This window comes from Clarias gariepinus, chromosome 20, assembly GCF_024256425.1.
Source record: "Clarias gariepinus isolate MV-2021 ecotype Netherlands chromosome 20, CGAR_prim_01v2, whole genome shotgun sequence".
Classification (NCBI taxonomy): domain Eukaryota; kingdom Metazoa; phylum Chordata; class Actinopteri; order Siluriformes; family Clariidae; genus Clarias; species Clarias gariepinus.
Window position 1 is genome coordinate 19,266,563 of NC_071119.1, and position 21,156 is coordinate 19,287,718.

At 37.7% G+C, this 21,156-nt stretch overlaps 1 protein-coding gene across 2 annotated transcripts in view; it reads left to right on the forward strand.

Annotated features, from left to right (window-relative positions):
* The window catches only part of nrxn2b (neurexin 2b), a 703,577-nt gene that overhangs the window by 22,306 nt on the left and 660,115 nt on the right, over positions 1 to 21,156 (forward strand). The window contains exon 2 of one of the 2 annotated variants that reach the window (XM_053479499.1): positions 9,938 to 10,038. The exons of the other annotated variant lie outside the window; for it this stretch is intronic. The gene's annotated coding sequence lies outside the window, so the exon portion shown is untranslated. The remainder of the gene's footprint in view (positions 1 to 9,937; positions 10,039 to 21,156) is intronic. 2 annotated transcript variants of the gene reach the window in all.

Genomic DNA, 21,156 nt, shown 5'->3' on the forward strand with positions numbered 1-21,156 from the left:
GGAGCAATAAATAAAGAAATAAATAAACGTCACATGATCTGATCAGTCCAGATCGACCCTATTCCAGAGAGATGGGTGTGTCAGGGTAAGAAAGGTAAACGCATAAAGTGATACACTAGTTATAGATGCATAGTGTCCACTAAACAAGGGTTATGATCTGGTGTTGCTTCAGTTGGTCAGGTCTAGGCTCAACAACGTTATGTGGCAATCAAATAAAGTCAGTTGACGACCTGAGTGTACTGAATGACCAGGTTTTTATACAGTAGCATATGACCATATACAATGCCTGTATAACATTCAGGTTTTGGCGTTTTTTGGGCTGAAATACATCGGTACAGTATACAGTATGGCGCTATCTATGATTCTTTCTACCTTCAATAAAACCCCAGTCCCAGCTAAAGAAAATCAGTGCAATAGCAGGATGCTGCCACCACCATGTCTCACTTATTTGGATTAAATAAGCTCCATATATATGATATATGCAATTAAAAAAAAAAAAAAAAAAAAAAAAAATATATATATATATATATATATATATATATATATACATATACCTTGGTCTTATCAGATCATAATGCATTAAACACCTTCTTGGATGCATTTCACAAATTGTCCTTAATGGCCAGTAAATGGATTTTAAAAAATATGATTCGTAGGCTGTGTTATTATAATTGTTGTCAAACTGCTGGTGTATAAAAAGACCTCTGGCAAAAAAACAAAAGAACAACTTTAGGGAGGTAACTCTAACTCTTTGCATTGGTTCATATCGCAATACCTCACTGTTGATTATTTTCACATAACTGCCCACCATCAAGGCGGCACGGTGGTGTAGTGGTTAGCACTGTCGCCTTGCACCTCCAGGGTCCGGGATCGATTCCCAGCCGGGCTCAATTCCTGTCTCTATGTGCATGGTGGGTTTCCTCCCACAGTCCAAAGACATGTAGGCTATGCTAATTGATGTTTCCAAATTGCCCGTAGTGTGTATATGTGTGTGTGCCCTGTGATGGATTGGCATCCTGTCCAGGGTGTCCCCCATGACCCTGAATACAGGATAAAGTGTTTTAGACGATGAGTGAGTGAGTGCACACCACCAAGTTTTTTTTTTTTATATATGAACCAATGCAAAGAGTTTTTTGACTGTTAAGAATGATAAAAACTTGCCAACATATTCCATATTAATCATTTTTAATTACCTAGCTAGGTTTTTAGATAGGTACCAAATAACTTTCACGGTTTAGATCCACCCATCCATCCATCAAGGAACTTCTGTAGTCCAACTAGGAGCCGTGAAGGCCCATTTGTCCGACCGTGGTAGAACCTCCGGTCAACATTCACACATGCAATTTGTGAATGCCAGTTAGCCTAATCTGCATGTCTTTGAACTATGGAAGGAAACCCACCATGCATTCGGAGAACATGCAAACTCTAATCACTAACCACTAAGCCACTGTGCTGCATTGGTCCAAAATCCGAATTCTGACATTTATTCTCTGTTTAAAATGAAAAAAGTGACCTTTTATAAAGCGAGTAAAGCCGAGTGGTATTTTAAAGTTATTTTAAAAAAGTGTAAAAAGCAGATGCAGCGATCCCAACAGACCTTTAGTGTCCTTTTGTGTATATTAGTGAAGTGCTTCAAGAGCACATTGTGTAAAAACAGCATGATAACAGACCTACTATGTGTAGGTACTGCAGCGAAAAAAGGCGCATATGTTCAACAATATGTTCATATGTGGGTTGTATAAATAAAAGTGGGACATCATTTTTCTTTTGAATAAAAGTTGCACGAAAGGTTTTCCAGCATAAGTGGCCATGCAGACAAAGAAGAAGACAGTAAAGCTGCTGTTAACAAATGGTAAAACAGCACTTATTTGAAAGATGTTAATAAGTTTAGCGAGTGTCGCCACAAGGACTAACAGCTTTAGCATCAGGAAACTAATGTGTCTAAATGCTTTCGGAGTTTTACGGCCTTTTGAGTTTCTCCTGCATCACCAGCACAGCAGAATGAAGAATCGATAGACGGATAAATCATTTCTTTTTATGGTGATAGCATTAGTAGTGGCCTTGGTACGGCTTGGGAAATACAGAATAATCTGTTGTTGGTTTAAATCTGGACTCATCAGGGTTTGTGCTGGAAAGGAGGACCTGGAACAGAATCCTGTCCGTCATGTCCAACACCAACCACCCACTGTAGGGAGCTTTTGCCAAGCAGAAGAGCATGTTCTGTGGCAGACTTCTATCACAGAGCTGTTCCACCGACAGACTCAGAAAATCCTTTGTCCCCAGGGACATACGTTGTTTTAACACCTCTTTACGGTGCCAGCGGACGTGGATTGGGATTCTCGGTCGTGATGGTCCCTCTGCTACAGTACGACACGTTCTCTGGGAAACATGTAGCTTTCTTTCATAACAGACTCGCTATTCACAATCATATTTATCCAGTCGTCAAGCATCCTAATCTGCATTGACTTTCATTACCTCAGTCTTGCACTTGTCACTTTTTTATGTAATCTAATAGGATGAAATCAAACTAATCTCTTGGTACTGTACTATTACTTTTTTTGTAATAATTATGCAAACCTGATTTTAGAAATGCATTAAAATGGACTCATGGGTCAGTTTTGGCTCCAGAATACAATCTGAATTTATATATCGCCATAGCAACACAGACCACCTTTAACAGTGTGGGGCAATTTGACAACTTTACATGGCAAAAGACTTATCGCAGATTGGTGTATAGAAAAATGATGTGTTGGCCTCTGAGTGGTGCAGTGGTAAAGTGCTCGCCCTATTATTTGGGGATCGCTGGTTCGAACCCCGGGTGATGCTGTTTTCCTCTCACAGCTGGAGCTCTCTCAGAGGGGAGGGATGAGAGGTACTTGCGCTCCCACATTAATCACGGCTCTACAGCCAATCAGGGGCGTCTGTGAGCTCGCGCACGCGGAAGGAGCGGCTAGCGCTTTCCTCAGAGTGTGTTACTCCACCCCTAATGGTGCGTGAGCAAGCAGTTCGAAAAGATGCGGTCGGCTGACGTCACGAGGTTCGGAGGAAACACGTGATAGTCTTCGCCCTCCCGACTGAATGGTAGTAGTAGCCTTAATGTGGCAGCCCCCCTCAGAAATGCTACATGATCCAGTGACTCCAGGTTGATTTTAAACAAGGATCTATGAAGGATACCGTGGTGTGAAAAGGGGTGCACATATTGTTGTACAGGAAAAACAGTATATGCCACTGTGTAAATTTTTGGGTACAAAAAATGTGAGTCCACCCATACACGTTTTGTTTCGCTGCAAAAATGTGAAAATATATTGAATCCAGTCAAATGATCTCAACTTTCTTAATATAAGATTACAATCGGATATACAATGGTGTAGTGGTTAGCGATATCGCTTTGTACCTCCAGGGTTCGATGCATGTTCTCATGTTCTCCCAGTGCATAGTGGGTTTCCTCTGCATACTCCAGTTTCCTCCCACAGCCCAAAGACATGACTAAATCGCATGTGTACGTGCAGGGTACACCCTAGATGGGGTGGATTGGCACCCAACGTTTCCTGGGATGGGCTCCAGGCAGTGAAGATTACAACAAACCAAATAGAAAATTAGCTTAGCAAATGTTTTAATATATTAAAATATATTAAAATAAATAAATAAATAAAAACAAAAATAAATTGGCCTTTTATAAATAAATGCTTAAAACTAGCTAATTAAAGTAAAAAAAAACTTTGTCCAGAAATAGGCTTAATAATCTTATAATTGGTTTGTTTTAATCTTAATAATAATAATAATAATAATAATAATAATATTTTTGAATAGATTCAGGATATTTTTATTTGCCATGTAAAGCTGTGTGATTTAACAAGTATTTCGATTTAATCAATCTATTATTTATCGATTCAATTAACAGTCAGTATTTAAGTCCAAATGAATTCACACATTTAAAACTATTTAGTTAAAACTTTTTAGTTAAACTTTCAAATGTTAAATCCTCTAAAATCGATTGTTCCCTTAAACAATTACTACAGCGTTAATTACACTACATCATTTTGACATTCTACAGGGGCGTTCATCATTGGGGTCTGGAGTTGAATTTGAATTTCAAATGTGCAGCAAATATTTTATATAGATGCAACTTGCTACCAAATGCCTCATTTGCACATAATATCATGTTTTGGATGCGGGAGATTAAATTGTGGGTGCTAAATTTAACCAATTGCGTAGGCCTGTAGTTTTACACCTTAAGGTTGACACGTCTCCAAAAAACCCACTTGGTGTACCTGTAGCATTACAGTATATTTAAGTTCATGTATTCAGAAAGAGTTAAACCATCAGTATATCCTGTTCTTCTTTAATCCTCAGTATGAGGACTGACTAGAGCAAAGCCCTGATACCACATGATGTGAGCACCTGGCATTGCTCCAACTGCTCAGTGCATTAGCTGAATGCTAATTTTGTTCATTTTACCTTGAAGGTCAACTGATCCTTTTGCGAAATTGACCTGGAATTACAGGTCTCCAGGCCAAGAGAATGTGCCAACAAAGCAAGTATTGATGCTTCCTTTATTGTTTTTAATTTACTTTCAAGATCCACAGTTGCACTGATATTAGAGATGAAGAAAAAAAATCGATTCGCTTATGAATCATGATTCTTTTGTGTGACTCCAAGATAGATTTTTAAATGATTTATTACATTTATAATAGACATGCACCAGTCGATCAATCAGTGATGGGATTGGCTGTTTTTTTTTTAGCTTGATAAGCCATGACCGACCACGTTGGACATCTGGACCGATTCTGTGCCGAGTACACAAGCTTATGAGTGAACATCATTAAACGTTGCACACATTAAAAAGACTCTGATCTGCCTTTTTCTCCGCATTCTGCGGGCGAATTAGTCTAGAAACCCACTCATTACACACTCTTACACCAGTCTCAAAACACCCCATGTGCTAATTAGTTTCAAAATTAGAAAAACTGCGCGCAGCCGTGTACTTACAATTGCTCAACAAGTGCTCAACACTTTGGAGCTATTTGAGGAACTTGGATGTCACGGTTTCTTTATAAACCTACAGGTGGTCCACTCTAAACTATTCACACACTAGCATCCCATGTGAAAGGAGTGAATTATTAGGTACGTTTGTTTAGAAATAATAATTACGGCGGATAAACAGAGATATGTTCCATTCAGTAAAAAATCAGGCGTTTCATTTTAAGTTAAATGTTAAACTCTTGTATGTGAACTTAGGTTGTGTAATCTTGCATTTCTTACAATAGGTTTAAAACAAATCAAATATACTGTATAATTATTAGGCTTATTTCTAGTCAAATGTTTATGAAATTTTAATAAAAAAATATGTAAGTATCTTAAATGTAGTTAAATTAGATTCTTAAAATAAGGTTGCAACAAACCAAATACAAGATTGTTGAGGTTATTTCTAATAAAATTTTACTAAAATTCAAGCAAACATTTCTTGTTCCATTGGCCGACAATTTAGCTTCTTTAAAGAAATAAATTATAATTAAAACAAGAAAAAATATCTTCAATAGAACAAGAAGTTTTTGCTTAAATAGAAATAACCTCAATAATGTTATATTTGGTTTGTTTCACTTTGCTTTAACCCTTTCTTGGATTTGCTTCCATATGACTACAGGATTTTGACTTTTTACTCTTTTGACTTTTTTTTTCACGTGATTAGAAGGATTAGAAACAAACATTCTGTATATACAGTAGAATGGCTGGCTGTAAACTACAGTACATACTGTTAAATCCATGTAAAGCTTAATGCATCAGTATAATACACCAAATTCTAGGGATGTAACAGTATTGTAAATACCGTCGTACCGCAATAACAAATTTTTTCGATACTACCGTGGTCACATGACTCGATAAAACGATAGGTCTTCTGAGAAAAGTTTGCTCAAGCGAACGGAGCGAACAGGAGGTAGCGGGATCAGCCCAGGCGTGGCCATCATCCTTTGCGGTCTGTTGTCGCTACAGATCCAGTAATGCGGAAATGGCGGGTGCTGCTATTAGCGGTGGAGGAAAAGAGATTGAAAGAGTAATTAATCATTACAGAGTAAGCAGGTTTTAAATCGGATGTGCGCATCACAAAACAGCAAAGGATGATGGCCACGCCTGGGCTAATGGGAATTGTAGTTCCCGCCACCAAACTTTTCTCAGAAGACCTGTCGTTTTATTGAGTCATTTCGGTTTCTCTCTGAAAAGAAAAAAAAATCCTGTCTCTGTCTGGATAGTGAGTGAATGAGGTGAGTGTTCTCAAATACTCATTCAGCACATGGGCCTGCTGCAATAAGAAGGCTGCTATTTTTATTTTTTCCGAGTTTTTAAGAATACTAATATGAAACTTTATAAATTTTTTGGTTATTAAAATTAAAAAAATTAAGTTCCTGTTTCAAAGTTTACAAATAGATGGCTAATTTGTATGCCATTGATATGTTCAATGTTCATGTATACTGTTTAATAAACACTTCTGGCACTTTTTTCGAGTCTCTTTATTAGTTTTGTTTTTTCTGTAAATGATTCAATAAATACCGTACCGTGCCATTCATCCCGAGGTATTATCGTACCGTGAAGTTTTGATACCGTTACATCCCTACCAAATTCAAACTAAAAATACTGGCAGGGTGCTTAGACCTCCTAAAAAACCGGACTTGGACATAACTACTGGTGTTGCTGCTTTATATAACAGGAACTATTTAATCCTTTTAAGCTCCCAAGACTCCTACTTTCATGTTTTATTAGTTTCACTGAAGTTACTAAATAATTAATAGTAGTTACTGGGTAATATGCTTAGAGATGTACTCAATAGCACAGACTTGGAGGGATTAATAGTTCATAGAAATTTTTAATAACCCTCAGGTCAAGTGATATTAGCAGTGGCTCGGCAAAGCAAATTATTAATGTGTGATCTGAGACAGAATTCTGGATTTTGGTGTTAATGTGAAGTGTGACCCTTTTAACAGCCTGTGTGCTGAAAGTAAGCCCGCGTGTGTACTAACAGAAAACCTCCCGTAGTGTATCTAATGTAGCTGGATCTAATGACATAGACTGCAGTGTGACCCCTAAAGGCAAAGGTGAATCAGAGGTCAGGTGCCGGACGAGGAGGCATCTCAGTTGACAGAGTGGTGACGATGCAGCACAAGCGGTGAAATGGAACAATGTAGGATTATTGTAGTGAATGAAGAGAAGGAATGAATAAAGTATGTCTTTTTAAAGATGCGTAAATTGGAAATAAATCCATACTGGGAAAAGAAAAAGAATAGCGATGGCCCTCGACATATGAATGCGCTCCCTTAAAAATTTTAACCTTATAATTGGAAATTTTCCAGGAAATTAGCATCGGCATACGAAGCATTTTCAGCATACGGGCGAAAGAACCCAGTAAACGCCGGATGAGATGCACGTACACCTGGAAGCCATTCAAAACTTATTTGCATCAGTGGAAACCCAAGCGAAGCGACTTTACCAATTTTACACATTTTTGTGAGCATTTTGTTCAAGATTTTTGAAGACATAACACCATTGGTCCAAAGAAAATTGGCAAGGATGGTCGCAAAAAAAAAAGTTATTTTTTTGTTTCGTAATAAGAATTTGCGCCTTAAGAACTTACCTTCGAACGAATTAAATCATGTTTGTGACATGATTAATGACTAAATGGAAAGCTGGTAACCTGATGGTGGCTATGCTTTTAAAGAACCTATCCTTAATTACTTAATTACCAAATTTCAGCTTGATTGGACATACAGCTCCAGGAAACCAGCTATTTAAATACAACTCCATTATATTTATTTAAGTAGATACTGACAAAGATTCATGCCTTAGGGGTTCACCCTTTGGTCACTTAGTGCTTGGTACTGTTAAAACCCTACATTAGCAATAACATCAAGGTTCCATCATGGCTGGTGCTTGGACCCCTGACCCCTGAACATGTCCAACACGTACTGTAACTCCTCATAACTACTGTTCTCATTTGACTTTCTATCTTTATTCATTACGTGAACCTGCTTAACAGTTTCAGAGAAACAAAACTATTTAAAAGCAAGCCTTCCTCCTAGTGACCAAGTTTCATGTCATGACACGTCCCTCACCTTCCAACGAAGAACGGATCAGTGGAAGCATTTGGATTACAAAGAAAACATTAAGCTGTTGTAAACTGAAATAAGATATTAGATTTGTGCCTAGAGGAGAGAGGAGATTTGTAAAGGAGGACAGAAAATTGATGCGCAAGCTGGCGTGAGTCATTTTGCTTCTCCCGCTGGTTGGAAGGATAATGGTGGTGATTTGTTTATGGATGGTAAAAGTGTGAAATCCTGCCAGACAACCCACATTACAAGCACTTAAACTAGCTTAAACTTCCACAAATTGGCAATTACATACCAGTCTTTCTTGTAACAACAAGTCTTTTAACCTGTATACATTTGTATGTGTATATACACATAAATCACATAATATTATGACCACTTATTTAATATTGAGTAGGTCTCTTTTTTGCCAACTGACCCATCCCCTGAAGGCGTGCTGTGGTATCTGGCACAAAGTCATCAGCAGCAGATCCTTTAATACCTCATTTCCACCAAACCTAGACTGAAGCTGGTGGCCCTTTTCGAACCAGTTCTTTGTTTTCAAACAGCCAAAGCACCAGCCCTCAGAAAAATCAGTTTCATGGTAGCACCAACACTTTGCTGGGCCAGACCAAAGAACCAGAACCACTTACGTCAGGGAGAGGGGGCAGGATTATCACGATCAGGTAAAAGTTGGTGACAGCAATCTTTAAAAAATGGCCTTAGTATGCAATGGGCATCTCAAATGCTTTCCAGTAGTAATAAAGCCAGGAGAACTGCTTGCAAAGCCATGTTCACCGTTGTTATTGTTGTTTTTGTCGCTAGCATTGCTGGAAAAGGAGAGACGTACGCAGGTGTATACAGTGGCGTAATGACGTGACTCTCTAGCCCACGGAACAACAAAGCCAGTTCGTAGGAGGGTCGGCTCTATACCAGCAACAGAAATAGATTAGCACCTGGTTAACTTTGGTGGAAGTCCTAATAAGTTGTAAGGACTCCATGGGTCGCGCTTGCTTTTCCAGATTCAGATTCCAGTTTGAGATCTGGCAAATTTAAAGGCCACGTCAACACAATGAACTGGTTGTTGTGTTCCTCAAACCAGCTGTTGCCATGATGGAACAGCTGGAGGAGTGTAATTCATATGTAAATGGCATGTGTCAAAGTAATATCTACTGTACATATGAATTGCAGGACCCAAGGTGTCCCAGCAGAACATTGCCCAGAACATCACACTGCCTCTGCTGGGCTGCCTTCTTCCCACAGTGCAGCCATCTTTTTCCCAAGTGATGCAGATGCACATGTGGAAAATACCCACGTTGAACGTGGACCACTTTTGGTGGATCCCACATCCCACAAGAGCTCCAGTTTTAGAGTTGCCCTAAGCCATCACAAATTGGCCCTTGTCAAAGTCACTCAAATCCTTCCATCAACAATATCAAGCATCAACTTCATGGACAAAATGTTCACTTGCTGCCAAATCTATTCCATCCACTTCCAGTTGCCATAGTAACAAGGTAATAAGTGATAGTCAAGTCACCTGTTAGTGGTCGTACTGTTCTGGCTGATCAGTGTATATGAGTCTAAGTCTATGAAGAAGATTTGCGATGGCAGCTTTGCTGCTGGTAGCTTTTCATCTTTAAAATATTCATATTCATATTTAAATCTCTCACGCAGCGAAGTGTGAAGTGGAGATTGAGGGAGGACAGAGAAAGAAAGTGGGGTTCTCAGCCGATTGCCGGCTGCCGCAGTGTTTAATTTTGCCCTTCCATTGAGGCCCTTCAGCAATCTCTTTCAGTAGCTTAACTGAGACCCTGCGTCTACTGGAGATAATCTGTACCGCTCTGATTCTCTCTCAAATTCAGATCAGGGATAGAGGGACAGCGGGGATGAAGGAGCAATATTCGGCTTTTCTCGCTCCATCTCAGGGAAACCATGCACAAGCAAGTCTGACAATCATATTAAGGTAATGCACATGAATATTTTGTTAACCTTCTTGAAGTGTGTTTCTTTATCCCCTCGCCTTTTGTCATTTACTGAATAGGGTTGGGTTATGCAGTATTCATAAGCTCAGCTCATCAAGTGAGCTGAACCGAACAGAAAGCCTCTTTCTTTCTGTGTTTCTACAAAGAAGAATGAAGGACTTTGTCGGACTAACAGTTTGAGATTTTCCCTCACAAGCTGGCTGTTTTAATAGAGTCATTTCACATCTCGTAGGAAACCTTCTCAGATACTTTGAAATTTGTATTGTTTCTTCCCGGAACTTGATGTGTTCTGTCCTTGATTGTGCTCCAGAGCATCAAGACAGTTCCCCTATAAGACCCCAGACCTGTAAGGAAAACCAAGAGAAGAAAACATCCAGGGTTTCTTTCTCCCCTCTCTTTTAGTATTCACAATAATAAAGCTCCGGGTCCGCAGTTTGGTGTAATTTCTGATCCGACCTCTACAGATTGCAGAAAGAGTTTCTAATAGAGTTCTGTAAATAATTCAAATAAACGTTGCTTTAAATTGCGCAGTTGCTTTAAAGTAAAAGGAAGTGACAAGCCTTTTCCTGTTTAAGTAGTTCAATGTTTTATTTTTCGGGTTGCTGTGTGAGCGTGAAATCGATCTCCTTTCTGTTGTCCGATTTCCATCATTGCATTAGGAGAAACAGTATTAAAGTAACATTTGGATGTCTTTGTAGCCTGGACTATATATTTCTGTCATCTTACACAGTGTGATCCTAAAAGTGCCAATTCAAACTTCAGGTTCCAGGTTACTAATCATAAGGTCAGGGGTTTAAGCTCCAAACTGTTGAGGCTTTGAGCAATGCTCTTACCCCTTCTGTTTTAGGGGCTCTGTATCCTGGCCGACCCTTTGCTCTGTCTGCATTTTTCTCATTGTAATATGCCAAAAACATATGTGACTAACAATTTAATCTGAATCTTTTTTCTATTTATAATTGGAAATAAAATAAAATTGAACTATATGGAATATCCTATCTTGGATATTTAATACTACGAGGGCAATTCCCGTTCAAGTTAAACTGGGACTTGCGATGAAATTTCTCATGAGTTAATGAATTACATTGACTGACATTTACGATAGACTTTGGGAGACCTCGCTACAAGCAATGTCCACATGTTTGGGCTATTAAAGGAGTTCCTGGGAGGCCAGCGTTTCTAACATGTAGCAGGCATACCGATCATGGCTCTGGCATACTGAGAAAAATTTCTACTTTGATGGTGAATTTTGAGATTGTGTAGCAGGGGGTTATATAGAAAACTAAAGGGAGTTTTTACTTTCATAACTGCATTCTTCCATTTTATTTTCCTACAAGAGACTTGTTCTTTGAGTTGAGCACTAGACTGCTAAACTAAATGAAACTGTTTAATATGCATTTAGTGGTTTGTGTTGTGATTGGCTAGAACAATGCACTTTCACAAAGGGCCATACGCAAGCAATTCATTTAAAGATTAAGTCACTAAAACGGCATGTTTGGAAAAGTTTGGTTATGATTATATACAGTGAGAATATGTATATTTATATATTTTGTAATGAAAAAAAAACACAACTTGGAAGCATCTTCACTAGTCGTCTCAGACTTTTATACCCCAATGTACTGTATATTTTGGCATGTGGTACATTTTTGGCATTTGATTGGCAGATGCTGTCTTTAGCTTTATTACAGAGCTGTCAGGTTTTACCCACCCCAAACCCATTTTTTACTTCAAAGTCTGACAAGAGAAAATGTCTTTTTGTTATTACTGATGCCCTTTATTACTGTGAGTGTGTGTAAGAGAGAGAGAGAGAGAGAGAGAGTCTCCAACAGAAGGTCTCATTGGGTCTGGTAACCATGGTAACACATAGATAAAGTGCGACAAACACACTTCACCTTGTCACCACCAGAGAGAGAGAAAGACAGAAAGTGAGACAGATCAGAAAAAGAAACCGTTGTTCTTCGATTTGATACCATTAAAGAAACAAAAGATTGTTTTTGCCTGATGTGTACGGTAAGATCACATATTCAAACTGATGTGAACATGAATTTCAATATATGTTAAACCACTTCCTACGTATAAAAGAAATCAATAATTAAAAAGCACTTAATGTAAAAGTAAAAAATATACGATTTAAATTAAAGGATATAAAAGATTTAAATGATTTTTGTATATCAAATACATTACTGCATATACTGTAAATAAAACACTGCATATAAATCAAATGAAACATGTTTAAAGTGTCAGATTCAACATTAAATGAAATTTAAAACACTGCATATAAAATAAATGTAGCATTTTAAAACAGCAGATGTGACTCAAGTGAATCGTGTATAGAGTTTTAAATAAAAAAATAATTATATACAACATTGCATGTGAAAATAATACTAAGTATCATATTAAAAAAATATAAGAATCATTTTAAACACGGCATGTAAATACAGTATAAATAAAAACAGTACTTATAGTAAAGTAGTGCCTATGAAATTTAATTCAACAATTATGACAGTATGTGTAAATCAAATTAATCACGTGTAGAGTTTTAGATGAGATTTTTACAAATTAAAATTTTTATTTGTCACAACCATACACTGTATGATAAGCATTGAAAAGCTTAATAACATCATAGCCATGTCGTCATCATGGACCCTAAAAATAATTTTTTTTTTTAAATATTTAAGAAATGTAGGAACTGTATTAATCTAAACTAATTAGGAAAAATATTGCGTTTGAAAATAAATTCATGTGCAATCTGAAGGATCAGAATTTAAAAAAAATGAAACTGAAAACTTTGCATTCAACATTTAACAGTACAAGTGATTCAAATTAATCATTTGTAAAGTATGTGATTAAAAAATAAATGAATTATATAAAACATCGCCCATGGAAATCAATTCAGCATTTACTGTTTAACAGTAGACATGAATCATATGTGAAATATCAGATTGAAATATGTTCTAATCATGTAAAACAGCCTGCATAGATCCTGTTTACTGTGTCATACAAAACAGTATGCATGGATTTGATTGTTTATAAAGCATTCAATCATTTGTCAATTCCACACGTGAAGCATGTAATTTGGGACGGACACACACTTGGATTTTTTTTTTTTTTTTTTTTTTAACAAAAAAAGTAATGAATACAATATATAATATTGAAATCTTCTTATTTTGCTTTCAACTGTTCATATAATTGATAATGACATAAGCGTTCTTGTGTGTTCGTGTGTTCTGAGAAATCGCTGCTGACACTAAGCAGTTAAGCTTTGATTGCTATTAATTACACATAATTCATTATTTCATTGAGGTCAGCGCTCAAAATTACTGGGTTGATGTCAAGCCAAATCTCATTTTGAATAATTCATGTCATTTTGTCTCGTTTACAAACTAGCCTTGCTTTACGAGATCAAGCGGCCTGGGTTTTAAATAGAAATAATCATACTTGTGTGTTAAAATAGCTCGGAAATCTTTAAGTTGTCATTGAGAGTTCCAGGATATGACCTGATTCTGCTTCCCTCTTTATTTTCCTCCCTCTCAGCAGACTTTCCTCTAGCCCCCTTCTACAATTTCTTTGTGGTTGTTTCATTCGAATTGGACCAGAATGTGAAAGGATGTCAAATATATATACACATGAACTCCGTGTCCGCCGTGGTTACGTTTCCTAGTAAAAGGTTAAGAAGCTCGATGAAAAATTCATTAAGTACCGATCGGGAAAACCTTCATCTCCTGTCTGTATCACGTACTGTATCGCATAATACATGGGAACAGGAATCATCACGTTTCGGTTGGAGTTAATAGAGGCTTGGACGTGTTGTGGTAAGGGATGAGGGAAGAAATGTTGGTTAAATTGCTGTGGGGGGGCGGGGGTGTGCTTTAAAATGAATAGAGTAGCTCGCATTTTCCGAGTGTGTGTGCAGTAGAGAGTGGCTAGACCTCAGATACGGTATATGCACTAGTCTCACAGACGAGATGGGTAGGTACTGTTACAGATGGAAGCACAGCTTTTGTGTTGTTGTAGCTTAGATATGTGAGTTTTTCACAGAAAATGGATCAGCCATGAGTTTTCAAAACACTTGGGCGGCTCTGGCGACTTAGGGGACGTCTAGGGATGTGCTGTGGTGTCTGACATCAGGATGTTGGCAGCGGGTATTTTGGGTGCTGTGGGTAGAGGGGTGGATCAGTCATGTTTGTCCAGCACATTCCATGGGTGCTTGATCGAATTGAGATCTAGGGAATTAGGTGGCTGGATGAACAACCCTAAACTCTTTGCCTGCTAAGTCCTATACACAGTAGGCTGTGATGCGCTTGTTGTTCTGATACCTTTCTATCATAGCCAGCATTGACCGGACGTTGGTCCCCGCAGGAAGAGATCGACCAGTGATGAACCAAAGATGGCCCAGAGATGGGGCAGTGGTAGCTCAGAGGGCTAAGGCACCGAGTTGCTGATTGGAAAGTCGGTGGTTCAAACCCCCCGCTCCAGCAGGTTGCCATCTGATGTTGGGATCTTGAGCAAGGCCCCTAACCCTGTCTGCTCCAGGGGTGCTGTATCATGGCTGGCCCTGCGCTTTGACCCCATTTATGCTGGGATATTCAAAGGAAGAATTTCACGGTGGAGTAATGTATCAGGCTTAAGTAAATAAAGGCTTAACCTAACCTCGGTTGCCCATAATCCTGTCAAAACATTATAATTGATAATCAGTGTGAGACAGTTCACTTTGAGGTGGTGTTAGTATTCTGAATGATCAGTGTATTGATATTTAAGACTTACACAAGCACTTGCACAGAATAATTAAATCTAAGAACTAAAATACAGTACAAGAATCCTTTACAAACTGAATCAAACATTTTTTTAAATGTATTAGTTCATAATGCTTGTGCATGATATTATGTAACAACCATCACCTGATCCATACATTTCTTGTTACGCATTTAGATGTAATTCACTTTTCTATATATACATGTCTTCAGGTATTTAAATGTGAAATAATATAACATGTGTATATTAGATATAATAGCTATGGACATTATTTATGAATTTAATTATCTATTTATTTATTCAATTCATAATAGTAATAATAATAGCAAGACATCAAGGAAATGCTGGCCTTTACATTAAATTTCTTTGTTCGTAGTTAAATAAGATGGTACGATGGCATAACAATTAACATAACTGTCGCCTTGCACCTTCAGGGTCGTGGGTTCGATTCCCGGCTTAGGGTCTGTGTGCATGGAGTTTGCATGTTCTCCCCGTTCTTGGTGGATTTCCTCTGGGTTCTCCAGTTTCCTCCCACAGTCCAAAGCCATGCATATCAGGCTAATTGGTATTCCTAATTGTGTACGTGTATGCCCTGCTATCGACTGTACTCTAAGTCTCCTGGGATAGGCTCCCCTGTACACAATTAAACAATCCAGACAGATGTTATATTGCTGATAGTAATCCGTTAGTTAAGCCTAGATAAGAGTTATTACTGTTGTTGATTAGATTAGTTCATTAATATATATATATATATATATATATATATATATATATATATATATATATATATATATATATATATACAAATCTACTCTATATATTGAATCCTGACCATAGTTTGTCACTCTGGGTGTGGTCCGTCTGAAAGCATGACGTCCCACCTTATCATGCCGGGTGTGCAGCCAATAACATTTCATTGTATCCTGACTACACATGCATAGACGGGGGGAAAATATTATTATCATAAAATCAATTGCGGCTTCGTAGTGACTGTACAAGGACAATTTTTATCGTGACACATCTTTGCTAATGTGTAATTTGCTTATTATTGTTGTTCGTTGTCGACTGGGTCTTATTATAGAGGGCACTTGGAATAGCAGGTTTGTTTTCTGCCACACACACACACACACACACACACAGAGAAAGAGAGAGAGAAAGAGAGAGAGATATGCTTTTAGGAAACATGATAGAAAAAGGAAATGAAATACATAGAGAGATTATGCTTGCAGACAGAACACAGTATTCCTGGCTATGTGAAAAAAGTGCCTTAAAGCCTGAAGGTGTATTGAGTGAAGGGTTTTAGTAAATACAATCAGGATGCATCTGTCTGTAACTCGGTGTCCCTGAAACATCCTGATCTAAGAAATCAAGGCATACTCAGACAGGTGAAGAGTGTCTGTTTGACGCGAGAGCAGGTCATGGACACACACTGCTGTTACATGAGCAAAGGTCTATACAAATCAACCAAATAGGACAGAATGAAATACAGCTTTAAATAAATAAACAAATAGATGGAATTCAAATCAGCTTTTACGTTGGAAACTACACCAGAATGTTAGTTTTATTTAAATAGAATGCTCACTAATTTGCTACAGCACTACCCTAGGGGTCTCTGGCCACTAGGCAGGACATGGTGGCAGTTCATCGCAGGGCATAAGAATGCACAACCCTTCCATGCAATTTGGAAACGGCAATTAGTCCAATCTGATGTCTTTGGACTGTAGGAGGAAGCCGAACTACAAGGAGGAACCCAACCAAACACGGGGAGAACATGCAAATTCCATGCACACCTACCCATGGCGGGAGTCAAACCCGTGCCCCCGGAGCTGCGAGGCCACAGTGCTTCAGTGTATATAAAATATCGTATGTTTTGTCTTTCCCCAGACACAACAGGACATATACCTACTCTCAGTATAACACACACAAACACACCCTTTCCAGTCTCGCTGCAACACAATAATCAATCACCCCCATCTCCTCTTCTTCACTGTCTGAAGACTTGATCATACACACTGTATGAATTATTAACGTTGCCTTTCAGCACCATTTAAGGCAACATTCATTTGATAGTAGTGTTTCCATGCAGGGGTCCCCTCCCGGGTATCTCTCTCTCTCTCTCTCTCTCTCTCTCGCTCATATCTCTCTCTCACACACACACACACATATTTGTGCCTCGTGCAACTCATATAGAAGTAACACAGAGCACCAATAAGCTCATGCACACTCGCGTTCCTTAATAACAGAAATGCATATCTGGTTATAAACTGCTACAAATCTGCCCGTAACGCCAACTGGGAGAAATGAATGACTAAGTGTGCAGTTCCTGATGGAAATCCTGGGCCGCTGAGAAAGTCAAAAACCTATCGGGTGTTTGTTCCAGCACGTAAGAAGATTCTCCAGTGTGCAGTTTCACTGAGTGTTGACTGTAATGTCCGTTATAACACAGGAGAGAGAGATAAAAAGAAATGAATGTAATAATAAACTAACAAAGGAAAGAAATAGATAAGCATAAAGGAGTATATTAAGAAAGCATAAAATAACATATTCAATAAACATAAACTATAAAAAAAAAATCATTGCAGGAGAATATAGTAGAAGAAAATACAGGATGGTTGCAACAGAGTTAAACGGGGAAAAAAGGAAATAAAGGAATGGAATGGAACGGACCACCAGCTGCAATGCAATAGGATAAAACGGAAGAATAAAACCTACAATAGCTTCATGGCAATAAAATGCATTGAACATACTGTACATTTCTATTACTATAACGTTAATCCAAGTATTGTGACTAAATAGGACCTCTGGTGGACCTATAGGACCTGGTGGTATCTGGTAAGCAGCAGATCCTTTGTGTTCCGTGGGTTGGATCAGCTGCATATCAGCTGCATTAACTAGCAATAAAGTAGAACGTGCATCAGCTACATTGCAATAAAAGTAAAACAGAGGCTTTAATGTTTTTGCCATAATCCATTTCAAAGTTCTATGTGTTGTATGTTCTGGCATGTTTTTCTGTTAACAGTGTTTGTAAAGAGTGGTTATTTCCATAATAGAGTACTGGTGTGTGTGTGTGTGTGTTTTTTGTGTGTGTTTTTTTTTAGAAAACATAGAAAACTTTTATTTATCCCACATGGTTTCAATTAATCAGTCAACAAAATGACTGCCTTATAACCTTTTATTAATGCTTTGTCCCTTTTATAGGACTAATATTATATACAGTACTGTGCAAAAATCTTAGGCACTATATTATATGCTGTACCAATTTTGTTATAATTTTTTATTATGTCTGCATAATTGTGTACAAAATCATTCATTATTTCCATATATAACTTTAAAATGAAAAAATAAATAACATTAAAGGAGAATATATATGCATAGCTGTAAAGAAAAAAAAAATATATATATATATAATACAAGACAGACCAGTTTTCATTTAGCAGATGCTCTTATCTAGAGCTACTTACATATATATATATATATATATATATATATATATATATATATATATATATATATATATATATATATATATATATATATCATTACACATCTGAGCAATTGAGGGTTAAGGGTCTTTCTCTAAGGCCCAACAGTGCCAACTTGGTGGTTGTGGGGTTTGAACCTGGGATCTTCCGAACCGTAGCCTTATCCACTGAGCTACTGGTGGTTCCATATTTTGTTTCAGATGGAAACAAAAAACCTAATGTACGCTCCTGGAATTTGCATAAAAATATAAAGGCGAGTGTGACAAAGTTATCAGAAGAATTCATATTCTCCAGCAAGCTCAGTAAAACCTAACAACTGTTTTACTTATAGTACCATGTAAAAGTCTTGGGCATACAGTATACAGAAATATGGCATAAGCAAAAGATTTTTTTGAAAACATTTCTGCATAAAAGAAACTTCTATAAAGAGCAATAAAATAAACAGTCAATATTTGGAGTGAAACTCGTTGCTTAAAATCAGGAGTTTTAGACACAGACTTGTGCAGTTTTATAAGAAAACAGCTGTTAGGTTTTACTGAGCTTGCTGGAGAATATGAGTTCTTTTAGTAACTTTGTCACACTTGTTACTTTCTATTTTTACGCAGAATGATTTTATACATAATAATGCAGACATGATAAACATATATAACAAAATTGGTACAGCATGTAATATGATGCCTAAGACTTTTGCACAGTACTGTATATTGACACATTTGTTCATATTATATAATTCTTATCCTTTAAAGTAACGTCGAAAAACCTAAAGCCACAAGCACAAACAAACACACACACACACACACACACACACACACACACACACTTATTCATACACTATGTGAAATTTGGAAACAGCAGTTAGCCTACTTTGTATGTCTTTGGACTGTGGAAGGAACCCCATATAAATTCAAGCTCAAGCTAACAGACTCAAGATGGGAATCGAACCCTTGTTCCTGGAGGTGCCACAGTGCTAACCAGTATGCCTTATTGACACTCCTTATCTTTTAATTTATCAATATTCTGTTAATGGCCATGGCTTGAATTCAAAAGACAGATAAGTGTGTATGTGTGTGTGTGTGTGTATTCCTGCATTCTCTTTGTCTTTTTCTCAGATATATCCACCGAAATACAATCCTGTCAGTGCCTCAGTTCTATATCATATGACTTTCAGTGTTCATAAATGTTGTTAGGCTTCATATCCCCAGCACAGGATGTAAGCAGAGCTGTACAATATCTCCGCCGTATACAGTACACAAAACAAATGGACTTTCCATTTGTTTCACTCATTCTGGATGCAATGCTTTTGAGTTTGTTTATGGACCTTTGTCCAAAATGAAAGAGGAAGGCGTATGAAACTGCCGGAAATGGGTCACGATTATGAAATATGGTGCAAGAAAGATGAAGATGAAGTGAATGAGAGAGAGAAAAGGGGCAGGATTTTGTAATAATTAACAAAATGAGACAAAAGTAAAACCTTTTGATGTAACGTGAATTAAATACGGGACTACGGGAAAGTGCCACGTTAATGTTCCAGTTCTAGATTTGAAAGCGAAACGGGTAGGCGTATAAATAAATGAATTGATGTCATTTTATGAATGGGAGATAATAAAAAAACAATGGATCGGTGCGACTCGAGCCAGTCAAATTAATTCGGAATAATTTACACACAAATTGCTATTGCGGATCAACTGATCTTTTAAAGAGGTAAAACAATGTCCGATAAATGTCTTTTCGACTGATTTCTGAAAAGGACTGCATGTGTGGGCCAGAGTTTACAGTATTGTTTAGTGTATGTACAGAATGTATAGGATTAAATCCTTTCCCTACTGTATAACAGTGCATCCCTGAATTACACATCAAAATTCCGTATGTATCCATTTTTAAAAGAATTATAAAAGATTATGACGGATAGAAATAAAACACAAAAAAGTGCTGCAGAAATTGCAATAAACAGGTGCATTAAATAATGCTAGATAAAAGGGATTTAACAGGAAATGTACTGCGGTGTGAGATCGGATAGAGCTGGAAAATACTTAAACGTTTGGACTTTAATACTGTCCTTACCTATTGTTCATTACTGTTTTAATCTTTGTAGTTATAGTGCTTGTTGCTCTTCATAAATATTTAGCACGATCTTAAATGGCATTATTTGTTTTTTGTCCTTAGTTGTTCCCACAATGCACCCCATCAGTTTCACACTGATGTCAATTGAATCTGTGGAACTGTGCTAATTGCCCCTTTGAGCAAAGGCCTGCACCACCCATTAATACGTTCAACACACACCACCTGCCACCAATTACGTTTTAATCACAACCACTTCCATTTACCAGGATGAGCAGCCATGTCGATACTTCACTAAGATTTTTTGTTTTGCTGGATTTAAAAATTTATGCCAGATGAAATGTCTCCTTTGCCTTGTACAGATGTGTAAAAAAAAAACTCACTTATTTCTCTCCCCTGGTCCACTGATGCACTTATCCCAGTGTTTCACTAGTGCTTAGATACCATCAAGGTAGAACGTTTTCTCAATACGCAGGCGCCATGATCTGACTGCCTGAAACGATGGCCTCCCAGGAACTCCTTTAATGACCAAAACATGTGCAAATGGCTCGAGTGAGATAAGGACTGTACGGCGGATGTGGCGATGTCTCCCAGCCGAGTACTTGTAACGTGTGAGTGCTGCTGGTGAATGATTGTGTGTATATTTCCCAAAGACGGATGCATCTCTGTAAATCAGTTTTACACCTTCCTCCACGTATGTAAGTGACCGATTTCACTGTTTCACGCTAGTGTGACGGTAAACGACAATTTCTTTGTGGGTTCTTGTAAAGCAAACAAACAGGAAAATCGTAGCGGCGTCTTTTATCGCCT